General features: G+C 39.7%; 1 long non-coding RNA gene across 1 annotated transcript in view; it reads right to left on the bottom strand.

Annotated features, from left to right (window-relative positions):
- Positions 1-933: 933 nt before the first annotated feature.
- The window catches only part of LOC129736245 (uncharacterized), a 116,497-nt gene continuing 104,983 nt past the window's right edge, over positions 934-12,447 (bottom strand). The window contains exon 4 of the long non-coding RNA XR_008732563.1: positions 934-2,294. This is a non-coding gene — a long non-coding RNA (uncharacterized LOC129736245). The remainder of the gene's footprint in view (positions 2,295-12,447) is intronic.

Below are 12,447 nucleotides of genomic sequence, written 5' to 3' on the forward strand. Positions count from 1 at the left end.
CTTTTATTTACTGGCTTCTACTTATTTATCGCCAATATGCTGCAATGTTCCTGGAGGCTAACTAATACTTATATGCACAGGAGGTGCAAGCTGGGAGCTAAGCAATGGCATAGTCCCGTCTAGTTTTATGGCCGGGTCTGAAGCAAGCTCCTCAGCTGTAGAATACCACGGGTTTATTTTACTGAAAACGTAACTAAACTTTACAGTACAGCCCGTTTCCCCCGGCACTGCTAAGTCATGCCCTGGCCGACTGTAATGTATTCCTCACGCTGAGCGCAGACAATGCAGCTCCACACTCTGCATCACTGTCTCTTGCTCTTCCCTGCCAGCCCACGCCACGCCGCCACGCCGCCCCCCCACCCCGGCACAGGTGCCGCCGGCCCGGCCCCCCCCAGCTGCCGGTAAGCTGCGGCCCCCCGGCCCCCCCAGCCCCGGGGGGGGGAGGGGTGCACGGCCCCAGCGTCCCCCCCCCCGCCCCGGCTGGGGGGGGCTGCACGGCCCCAGCGCCGCTGCGGAGCGGGCACGGGGGGCGCGGACCCTCCCCGGCGGCCCCGGCACCGCTGCCCAGGGGCGGGGGGCGGCACTGGCCGGGGAGAGGCTGCACTGCACGGGCAGCGTGCAAGCTGCACCAGCGAGGGGTTTGTTTTACCATCGATACCCCCGGACCTCCAGCAGGGACGGGCACTGCTGCTCTCCCGCTGCGGCTGCTCTGCCTAGCAGGGCTGCTCTCGGGCCAGCACCAGGAGCACAGTTAAAACTACCCAGTGGAGCTTACAACGCGGCCCCTCCAGTTATTTAAATGGACACGTCTGCTTAAAACTGGATGCCTCGCACAAATTGCTACTGGGGGGGGGGGTGGTGGAGGGGAAGGGAAATAAGTGAGATAATTGTAAAAAAAAAAAAAAAAAAAGGTAAATAACACACTGTAAGAAAAGAAAATGTTAATTCTTAGAGAATGATAAACTGCAAAAAGTAAGCAAGCGTACACGATGCAACCTGTAATGAAAACTTTAAAAATTTCTTAGCTCTAAAAGGGGATTCAAATACCTTTATATTGTAAATTATTTAAAGGCTTTTAAAGTAGTCAAGGGTTGTCCAGTGACTGAGTTCTCCGATATTAGGAGTATCTGTTTTTTAATTACAACAGGGTGCTACAGTCCTGCACCAAGTTAATTGTAAGGGGAACAAAAATTACATACAACAGAATTCCTTGGTGGTTTGACAAAAATGTTAGTAAAGATACAAAACTTGCAGAAATTGTAAGAAAATAAAAAGGGGTATCCATTATGGTAACATATGCATAACATAGTTGCAATTGTTTAGTACACAGAGAGACACTTAATCCAACATAGTTGTAGATACAGAATTCACTGGGACAGGATCTGTTTGTGAGCTGAGTATTAGTATCATACCTATTTTACACAGCCAACTTCAGTTTTATAGCTCAAGTTGATCTTTCTCTTTAGCCCATTAAAGGTAAAATATATGGTACATAAGGTGCATCTTAGCTTGAGCTATCTAGCTTGGCTATCTAAAATATCGCTGGAATCACACTGTAACAGCACTAGTCGATTTCAAACCCTCCTCCTGAAAAAAAAAAATCCTCACATGGATGATATTGATGCATTATTCCCTCGACCTTATATTTTAGAACAACAATGAACCTACTGAAAGTATTCCTGTATTTATCTGGACAGATAATACAGGCTTCTACATTATTTGTATCAGTTGCAGGTGTAATTTATAGCTGAAAAAAACAGAACACCATCCTTAATTCAATACTTCATAGAATTTGTGTTCCATGAACTGTCTTCCTGGGAGTCATTTGAGCTTTTTCTTCCCTTAAAGTTGTCACACTTGCACTATTACATTTCTTACAGTTTGAAGGGATGCCTACATTTATATATTCAGCTTTAACGGTATTCTGCTGCTTTTCAGTTTTAGTAAACAAAATGGTCACACACACACAGATCATTCCGTATTTCCTTTGTCCAGAAAGATGTATTCCTACAGAGAGATATATTTAACCATTCCATGATCTATACACTTACATTTGACAAAAGTGACAGAGACAGAATACACAGAAAGGATGTTAGCAAATTAGAAGGGACAATGGCCCTGCTCCCAAACAGAGACTGTGACCAAGGCACAGCGTTAGGTAGCAGGCACCAGAAGTTCAAATTCGCTCCACTACCAGCAGCTGCAGTGGTGGACTGACGGCTCTGGGACTCCAGAGCAGATGCAGCAGCAGCAAGGCCTCAACTCAGAGCATCACGCTCTGAAAGGAACCATTTCTGTTCATATAGAAAGAAGAGACCTTTATGTTATATTACCTTTATATTACATGGCAAGTCAAATGTTTTTTAAAGACGGGGTGATTTTGGTGTGGCCTGCAAACCAGAAGTTTATTGCGAAAAGTCCTTTTTTTTAATTTCCAATTTTGCTTTTAAAAAGATGAATCAGCACCCATGCAGATTAAATGTATGCCATCATCTAATAAAGGTTATTTTAATGAAGTTTATTACAATCTGACAAAATCAATACACACACTCTTATAACGAAAACATTCAATGGAGTTTTTACTATGCTATTTACACTAATAAAGTACAATATGAATGCTAACACTGGCATCATAAAAAAAAAAAAAAAAAAAAAACAGTGAGAAGAATTGTGAAAAGCTGCTTGCAGACTTATTCAGTGAACTATCTTTTCCAGTTGTTTAAAAACACTTCCTTTTCAGAATACTGACAATTCCCAGGGGACATCAGTGACTAATCCATGGAAATTTCAAGTTTCAAATTTAACTATTTTTTCCTAGGGCATAAATGTGTTTATTTTACTGGAGATTTTATATGGATGATAAAAGCATTGAAATGTTAAAAGGCCAACTCTTAAATTTACATTCCCAGAAAATGTTATCAACAGAATTGTAATGCAATGAATTTTTCTTTGTCCACCAAAAAATTTCAAGAAGGCTGCAGAGTTTTCTCTAGTGCAAACAAGTAACTTACTAAGAAAATTGTGCAGGGTAAATGAGACAGACTTTTTGCCTGCTGGAAACAGGACAGTGAGACTTGGTTGGAAATAGGGAACTCTCCCTGACTCAATTAGAAATACATCTGCTTTTCAAAAACTTTTGAAGCCAAATACCAAAAATCAAAGTTGTCATCTAAAGCCCTTCTGACACTTACGTGTAATAAAATCCAACATTTCCCCTTCCCCTAACAACCGTTTTAGCAAAATCACATACTTCATCTCTTCTGCCTGTGTGTGCCCACACATGTACTGTGTGCATTATGATAGACCTATACACGAGAGATACATGTATGCATTTACAGTCTCATGTTACAACAGCACAGTACGTATGAATACTATTAGAATAAGATTATAAATTCATATTCAGTTTACATAATATTTACTGCTCAATAGAAATCACAGTATTTTACTAATGCAGCCTAAAGATTACTAACAAAAGGGTTACATTCGAATTATAACAGGAAAAATCATGTAACACATGGTTCAGGACTAATCTTTTTTCCTAGTTGTACAAATAAACACATTTAAAAAATGGTAACATATCTAAAAAAAAAAAATAGTGGAAGAACTATACAAAAGAAGTTGATCATAACAGCACTACATCAGCAGTAATTTTATCCCTTCAACATTATCGTAACAACTCATCACTACATTCAGCGAACACATATAACTGACTGCTCTGTGGCTACCTAAATGTAAAACCTTGTTCCTGCACTAGGCCTGGAACAATTAGGGAGACTGACACAAAGATCAGGGATTTTGTCTAGTAAAGCATTGCACACACAGACCAAAATGTTGTTCCAGCAGTCTGCTGGCAGTGCTCTGAGCTTTCAGCACAGAGGGGAAAGTAAAATAGATCCTCTAAGATTTGTTGTGGGGCCTCGCAAAATACAATTTTGCTTTAATACTGTACTTACCCATTTGCTATATGAGCATGTGGGTATCCCATACATACAGGGGACGATTATTACAGGAATATCAGATTTGCTGTACTATTGTTCAGCTTTTACTGGCCAGCTAACAGCCAAAACCTTAATCAGTCTAAGAAATTTACTGGAAATCTATTGGAAAAGGCCATTTTGTGCTGGAACTACTATGTTGTTCCAGCTTTCATCTTTGCCTTTCCTTAGCAGAGAACACCATTTTGAGGCTGTCACACATTTTTCTTTCCAAAGTGGATAATGCCAGTGGAAAACAGAAGGGTGGTATCCTCTTACCACAAAATACAGCAATACAGCTTCACAAAAATAATTAAAAAAAAAATATTTTTACAGGTGCAACTGAAGTCTGTCCTGTGTTTTCTACCCACCCTAATATTAATTTCAAAATCACAAATATATAAATGTATGATATGAAGCTATCTGTATCCATTTAGCTTTTTGAAACTTTCATATCTTTTTTTAATGCAAATATTCAATGGAAATAGGCAGAAGAAGAGATTTCAACAGAAGACAAATCAGACAAATAAGCATTTCCTTCAAATGAATTTCGCTGCATTTCACTGGGCCTAAATACATATCTGGCAGTATGGTGTTTAGAAAAACATTTATCTTCAAAAAGTAAAGAATAGACTTAGTGATTTCCATAGTATATCTGAAGCCTGACCAAACCCATGTTCTACAAGACTATTTTAATTTTTTTTTTGTTTTTTCTCCTTAGATAAACTGATATAATGCAAATCATTGTCCAAAGGATCAAATAAATCAACCAGGTAATAGAGATAGCTTAATATTAAAACATACAGGTACACAGACAGGTGTACAACAGTTGCTTAACAGGGGAGGCTGTTAAATATAAATGGTTCCTTAGTTTTCACTGCAGAGGTCACATTTGGAAACTATTTTGATAAAGCAAATTTAGGAAAACAATGCAGACATTCATATTTCAAATTTCAGTAACATCTTTGTCTAGGAAATAAGAAAAGTCTTAACTACCATTAAACTTTACCAGGTACACTAGCTAGAGAAATCACTGCCAGAAAGAATAACGCAGAGGAATCAAGTTCACACAGTAAAATAGACTGTTCTCTGTCATCTATTAATCCAAACTTTGCCAGGGATAAAGCTCTTTTTTAAACAGTAAAACAAAACAAGAAAAAACCAAAAATCCTGAGAGGTCTGAGTCAGGAGCATTCAAAGTGAAAAATTTCCAAAAGGCTCCACAGAATATGAAGCTTTCAGAGGAGGCACTGCTACTACAACAACACTAGATTATCACATTGCACGCTGAAATATGAACACACACAGAAAAACTAGTTTTCCTTTCAAGCAGGCACTTACTATAGTTATTGTAAGGTTCCAATATCCTTTTGAGGAAAAAAAGATATTTTAAAATTTGAGTATTGACTGAATATTTTAACATATTTTTTTTTTATCCTAAGCAGCTATCCACATTTTAAGATTATCCTACAGCTCATTACCTCCAAATAAAGCACAACCGTATGAATGCTTTAAGGCAAAACCACCACCCCCAAAACACAACTGACATTGCCTTGACTCTTTCTTTAGTCTTTAAAATCCTCCAGATAAGACCAATTCTAGTACTCAGTAACACATGATGAAAAGTGACTTAGTATTTTCATTAGTAAACATATTACTTATAACTAAGTAACACAAGTAAGAAACATATGTATGCTAACCTGACAATATTATGTTTATTAGATAATAGGTATAGTAAATATACCTTTTCCCTTGGGCTTCTATTAAAATCTAAAGATAGTGGACTTTGGAAATTTCAAGTAACGAATACAGGACACAGAAAGGTTGGTTTCATTATTGCTGTAGTCAGCATCACTTGCTGCTAACGTACTAACTCTCTGCTGCTCGCGTTTGGCTCAGCTTTGAATTCAACTTTTCATTAAAAGGGCATGATATTTCAGTTGCTTGGCCACTTTTGTTTAAAGAACTTACTTTGCTGTATTACAGAATGCACTTTTAAATCTAAGAGTAGATTATTAGAACTGTTTGTTTAAATAGTACAACTTCAAGAAAAATAAGGGAAAGATAATATTTTACTGGAAATTACTGAAATGCAAAGAAAAAATAAATGAGGAAAGAGAAAGAGAGAAACAGAAAATTTTGCTGTCTTACACAAAAGACAGTATTCTATATCCGGTAAATCCAAATTACTGCAGATAATTTGAAAGAATTAAAAAAAGGCTTGAAGTTTGCAACAGTTAAAAAAAAAAAGTGTCATGCTCTCTTCTCCAGAGAAGAGTCTGGTATGGAAAGCAAATCTGTGTAGCGAATGCAGCAGCACTACCCCAGGCTCTCCGCCCAGCCCTGCCCTGTGCCTTGGAAAAGCCTGGGGAGAAGGATGCTCTGGGCAAGGCGAAGGCACTGGGGATCTCCTGGCCACGCACTCCTCCCAGCCCCTGGGCAGGATTGAGCCACCTCCAGCATGGTTAAGCCTCCTGCTCCACAAGTGTGGACTGTAAACGAGAGGCGCCCAGAACTGTACGGAAGACACAGACTGAGATGCATCTGTTGGATGGCTTACTGCTTATTACTGGAGCGGTCTAAAAGTAGTCAAGAGAAACACAACTGCAAACAGCACAGCAGCTAGCATTTAGCAGTAACTACAGGTGAACCTACCCTGTACTCCATTACACCAGTAGAGTCTTCCAGGGATTTACAGTGGTATAAAACGGGGCGGGGGGGGGAACACGACACTACCCAAACCAAACCAAATCAAACCCACCAAAACTAGTAAGCCCAGAAATACCCAAGTCTGAGAGCTAAAATTTAGTGTCATACATTTTTCTTGATCCTATTTATATCGACAGCCACAGAAGCCTTGAAGCTTACTATCATAGCATTATTTTTGTGCTGGTAACATTATAAGCTCCCCTCAATACACACACATCCCTTGTGCCCAGTCTTAACCCAGCTGTGTTTTACACACCTTTGTGGGGGCTTTTTTTTTTTTTTTTTTTTCTGATAAAGAATGTGGAAAAGCAGCATTTTCACTGAAGATATATGTTTATAGTTTGATTATTTTATGATCTATCATTGTATTTCACAGATTTTACTGTTAAGCAAAGAACAGCATATAGCTGAAAAATAATAAACATCTTTCAATGAAGGGTGATGGCTTTCTATACGCAAGTCTTCCAGATAATTTATCTCAGCTTCCATGTTTATCCATGTTCCCTGGTCACGGCAACTAAAAAAGAGACGCATCACATTCTGCCCCCAATCACTTTTGAAGCCAAAAAAAACCCCCAAAGCAGCATTTCTGCATAACATTAGTGATAAATATGAAGTACTACTTCACTTTGGCTTAGTACCCCCATGCTCGGCTTCACAGGGCTCTGAGTGCGTGCATGCGTGTGTGTTTACATGGTACCACACAAAGAAAGTGTTATGAAAAAGGTGATGAATACAATCTGCTGGGACACAGCAGCACGTTTCCTTGCAGGCTGAAAAACAATGCTTATTTTGAGACCTCAGAGGCCCAAGCTTAATGGTGCAATTGCTATGTGGTTTCTCTCTTTTAAGAGAAAAATCCTCCAATTTTCACTGCTCTATGCTTCTTCATTTACAACAGTCCAGCGCAAGGCAGGGAAAACAAAGTTGAAAGGCTCAAAACCGAGAAACTGAACTACTGGCAGCACGGGGGAAGACCCAAGCAATATATTTAGTTCAATGAGGGATTAAGTGCCACAGTCATTGGTAATTAAAGAGCTAATACCTCCCCTTTGAAATAGTTTGACTTTTACTCTCACTGCAACTGCTGCGCACTCGGAGGTTGGGGTGAGGCAAACCTGATACTCTGCCATTCTCTGCCAGCACGTGCCTAAATTAGTTCTCCATTTTGTGGTGGCCCTCTGAGAGCAATTCCCATTGAGAAGTGAACAAAGGCCGCGACCCCAGGGTCAGAGTGTAATGCAGGAAGCATGACCTCCCCTTTGTTCAGAACAGCACTGTTTACTCTGCCTAAGTAAAGATCACCAATACATTAACTAAAGAGGATTAAAAAGGTCATATCCCTAGGGATGGAGCTCACGCAAGTGGCAACTCTCTTCAGTCACTAAATCATTTGACTTCCCCCCTACCCCCTGCTTCAAAACAGAGACACCTTAAGCTGCCAGGGCTCAATGGCACGTTATTTCCAGAGCAGAAGTCTGCACAAACTTCATGTGGTCTTCCTTCCAAAACCGGGTTAATTTCTGCACAGCTAGACAGCTGTTTCGAAGTTGTTTTTAAAGTTATCGAAAGACTTTAAGTGAAAACTATTACCTCAATACGTGTTGTTTTTATTTTATATCTCCTTTTGAAAAGCTCAGAGTTGATCTATTAAATTGTTAGGGTCTTCAAATGGTTATTAAAAATTGTAATCTTTTGTAGCTGTTATAAATGTGAATCTTAAAATATCCTGTAGTTTCTGGATAGGCATAAAAGTTACCTGTTGCTGTACATAACCACTAACTCCAGGATGGCTCACTTGCAAAGAAGAAACCAAAGAAAATAAAGCAAAAATATGCTGCCTATGAGAATTCACGCACGCTGATAGCTAGGCTTCATCGGGCTAAATAAGCACTTCTTTTGACTGCTAAGCTTTCTGTTATCAACTTCTTTATAGTATCTTGGAACATCATTATTAATATGACATATATTAACAGAAATCTCTCTTGAAATAGCTAAATTAATGCTGTACCGGTAACATACGGGAGGCAATGTGGCCAATTAGACAGCATGCTGAATTGTCTCCTTTCCATTCTCACCTCTAACCCACTGGCCTGCTGGATCACCCAACTTCTGCTTTGTGCCTTGGTTTCCTCATCTGTGGCAATATCGCTCACTGGGATGCAGATGTTACCATCAGTTACTCAGCCAGGATGGGAGAAAAAGCATGTGGAAGGGAGTGGTCTAGACAAAGATATTTTCCCTTCTCTACCCTCAGGCACAAGCACTTCTGATGAAGCTGAATGTTGCTAGAGGTTCCACAAGAAAATAATAGGAATAAGGCCAGGCAGGGGTCCAGGCTGATCAAAGTCTTTGGCACCAGGAGCTCAGCATCACAGACAGCCCCACAGGGGCTAAATGCAGTTGAAATCAGCACTACATCACCCATTATGCCAGCAACTCTGAAAGGAGGACCAGGAGTGCCAGACTCCAAAAACCAAGCTCCTAGAGGCAGCACAGTACAAGAGATAACTGCATGGATTGTATGGGGGGAAGGGGTGAGCTTCAGGTCTCAGACACTTTGTGCAAAACGGGTATTTTTGAATCCGCAACAATATATGCAGCTTTCTAGTCTCTAGCAACACAAATTAATGCATAAAGTGTGGCAAGCTGGGGTCTGATTATACCCAGCATGCATTCACACTGGTATGCTCTGCAACCTTGCTGTCTTCTCTGCCAGCCATGCATCCTCAAGCATCAGGCAGGATGAAGAAGATGATTCTTTGCAGTCCTCTTCAGGACATTCAAAAAGTCACTTTCCCTGTTTAAAGCCTTCCTCATAGCAGAAACCCATGCATTTCAAATTTTTTTAGAAGGATCTGAACAGATAAATGAAATCAAGAATCCAATATAAGCATTATGTTTGCCTTACTATGTTTGTGAAAAGAATCACTTCCTTTTTCATCCATCCCTGCTGTTCCTTGCTCTGATGGTTTCTGATCTTTTCTCAACCCAGTAGGAAAAGAAGGAAACCTACTCTCATCAGGAAAACCAAGAGGAAAAGCCTTCTTAGCATACACAACCCATTGGGGAGCACAGGCTTTAGCCCAGATGGCTCACAACAGATTCCAACATGGCCAAGTGTAAAGAAGAAACCTCCAAACTGTGTTTGCACCATGATGGGCGGTATTCCCACTGCAGGTGGGTGAAAGACTGGCACTCAGTGTAAAACTCTTCTACGTTTTCTCACCCGTCTACTTCTGTGCCTGGAACAATCAAACCAAATAATACCATTTCCAGTGACTGCTGTTCCCTGAAATCTAACATACAAGTGTTGGGCTTTTTATTATATACTAGGAGTCAACAGTGGAGTTAGAAAGTCTTCACAAACAACAAGTTTAGAAAAGCCCCTGTCCAGAGCAAAACAAGCACCTAGTGAAAAACAAAAATGTACAGCAGGTATTTAAAATAAGCTACCTGGAAATACAGTACCATATTGTCACACTGTATGTTTATCAGACCTGCCCACTGACTTCAATGGGAACACTTTTTATGCAATGAAAGATTATCTAGGCATAGCATATCCATCACCAAAAAAAAAAAAAAAAAGGGAAAAAAAAGGGTAACAAAACCTCTAGGCACAGAAGAAATAGGTGGGCAAGGGCAATCCAAGTACTGAGAAAAGCCTTCTAATATGTTGAGGCAAAAAGGTACCATCTTTCAAAAAAACAAAAGCACTGAACTGAAACAACTAGAACAAAGAATATATTTAGAAAGTAGTATTTAAAAATGGAGACTAGGAGCATAAGGACTGAACCAAAGACATAAGGACAATTTATTGACATACATTAGAAGCAGGAGGACTGCACAACAGTTGTCTGGCAAGTCTGAAATAGTACTGGAAAACAAAGGGAGTGAATAAAGAGGAGGAAAAACACTGCAGAAAAGATAATGGCGGATTATGACCTTGTGATATTTAGTCATGCAAAAGAGTAAACTCACCCCTTCTCACCCTGTATGACCATATTAGCATTTCTTATTAGCTGTATTCCTATCTAGGGTATTAAAAAACAAAACAAAAACTGTATACCCACTACTTCTTCCAGTGGAAACTCAAGATTAGGCCTCTCAGACTCTCATTTTCCAGTTTTCTTTCACCTTCACACCAGCCAACAGCACTCTCCCTCCAAGACAGAAAGTAAACCCCACACTCTAGAGAGTTATGGAGTAAGATGCCCCTTCTCTAGAGAGTTATGGAGTAAGATGCCCCTTCTCTTGAACAGGAAAATAGAGGAAACATGACTTTGTGGCACAAAATTCTTGCAGTCCATTCTGGTGGGGGGAGATGGAGCAATATGGACCCTACCTCACATTCCTGGATACACCTCTTTATCTCTATTCCCTGAAATCAGACAGACCCAAAGGTACCTTTTAGCTTAAAAAGAAGTTATCAGGCTTAATACAGCAGGGGGAAAATCTATGGCATTCAAGTGAACAAATTGTCTCCTCTGGTCCCTCCAGACAGCAAATCCCACTAATCAATTATTTTGCAAGTAAAGGGTAAAAGAGCACAAAGACAGCAAAACAAAGTGCTGAAATAACGGGATGAATTAAAGAGGCAAGCCATTCTGAAGACTAGATATACATGCAGAAGTTCCAAAGCAGCTCAAGGTTGGAGGCAGGGTTTCCAACAAAAATAGGCACTCTCCTATCAGGAATGAAAGGGTAGCACTCCTTAAAAATAGCCACAAATTATGATCCAGATTACATGCCTATGAATTCTAGCATTTAGTAAACCATCTGGAAGGCTACTTTAAAAGATTGTAACTTTAATGCCTAAGCAGAGATTATATAATGGAGAAAAACCCCAACACTGCTAACATAATGAAAAAAACATCTTTTTTAAACTTGGAGTGCATTCGCAGAAGAAATTGTTATTTATTTGGCCTTTCTATAGGGCTTTGATAATGGGACTCATAAAGACCATAAAGAAAACAGAGTAATCATGGCTGAAAGTTAAAATTATTAAAAATCAGCCAAGCAGCCAAAAGTGAAATGTAGGTATAAAAAGACATTGTAAGAAGAAAAAGGCTAATAGCTGCTGCATGCAGAGGCCATGCTGGTATCAGCTTAAGTTCAGTTAGCAGTCTCAAAATGTCAGCTGTAACACAGAGCAGAAAAACTGACAAATAAGGAGAGCATACTTGGGTTACTGAAGGGTTTAACAAAGTTGAGTGAATGCGAAACCATTTTTTTGTAATTGCTAAGGAAAACATATTGCAACATTCTCGGCGAAAGGAAAAGACCCGGGTGTCATCATAACAAGCTGATGAAAGCTTTCACATATATGTAGCAGCATCAAATAAGCCACATTTTACAATGCATGCAAAAAAGCACAGAATACTGCACTGAAAACATTACCCTGCTAATATATACCTGCCAGGGAAACACCTTCATGGAGAATGCTATTTACAGTTCTTTTTACCTTATCTCACTAAAGCTACAGAAGTAACAGGAGTACAAGGGCAGGTGACTTAAATGATCTCACTTGCAAAAGGACTGCCATATACAAAGACATAAAGCAATTAAACTATTTACGTTAGCAAGCACATAAGCTATGGGGAACACAACAGAAATACAACTCTGAAAGTCAGGAATTGTAGTCTGACTTTCTTGCCTACTTCCAGTCTTGAATGGGAAATTATTCAGTTAAATTAAATAAGCAGTAAATTCAAATAAATTCAAACTATGGGAATGCATTATTTTAGAAAGTGCAGGCCGAGCA

This window comes from Falco cherrug, chromosome 5 (genome assembly GCF_023634085.1).
Source record: "Falco cherrug isolate bFalChe1 chromosome 5, bFalChe1.pri, whole genome shotgun sequence".
NCBI lineage: Eukaryota > Metazoa > Chordata > Aves > Falconiformes > Falconidae > Falco > Falco cherrug.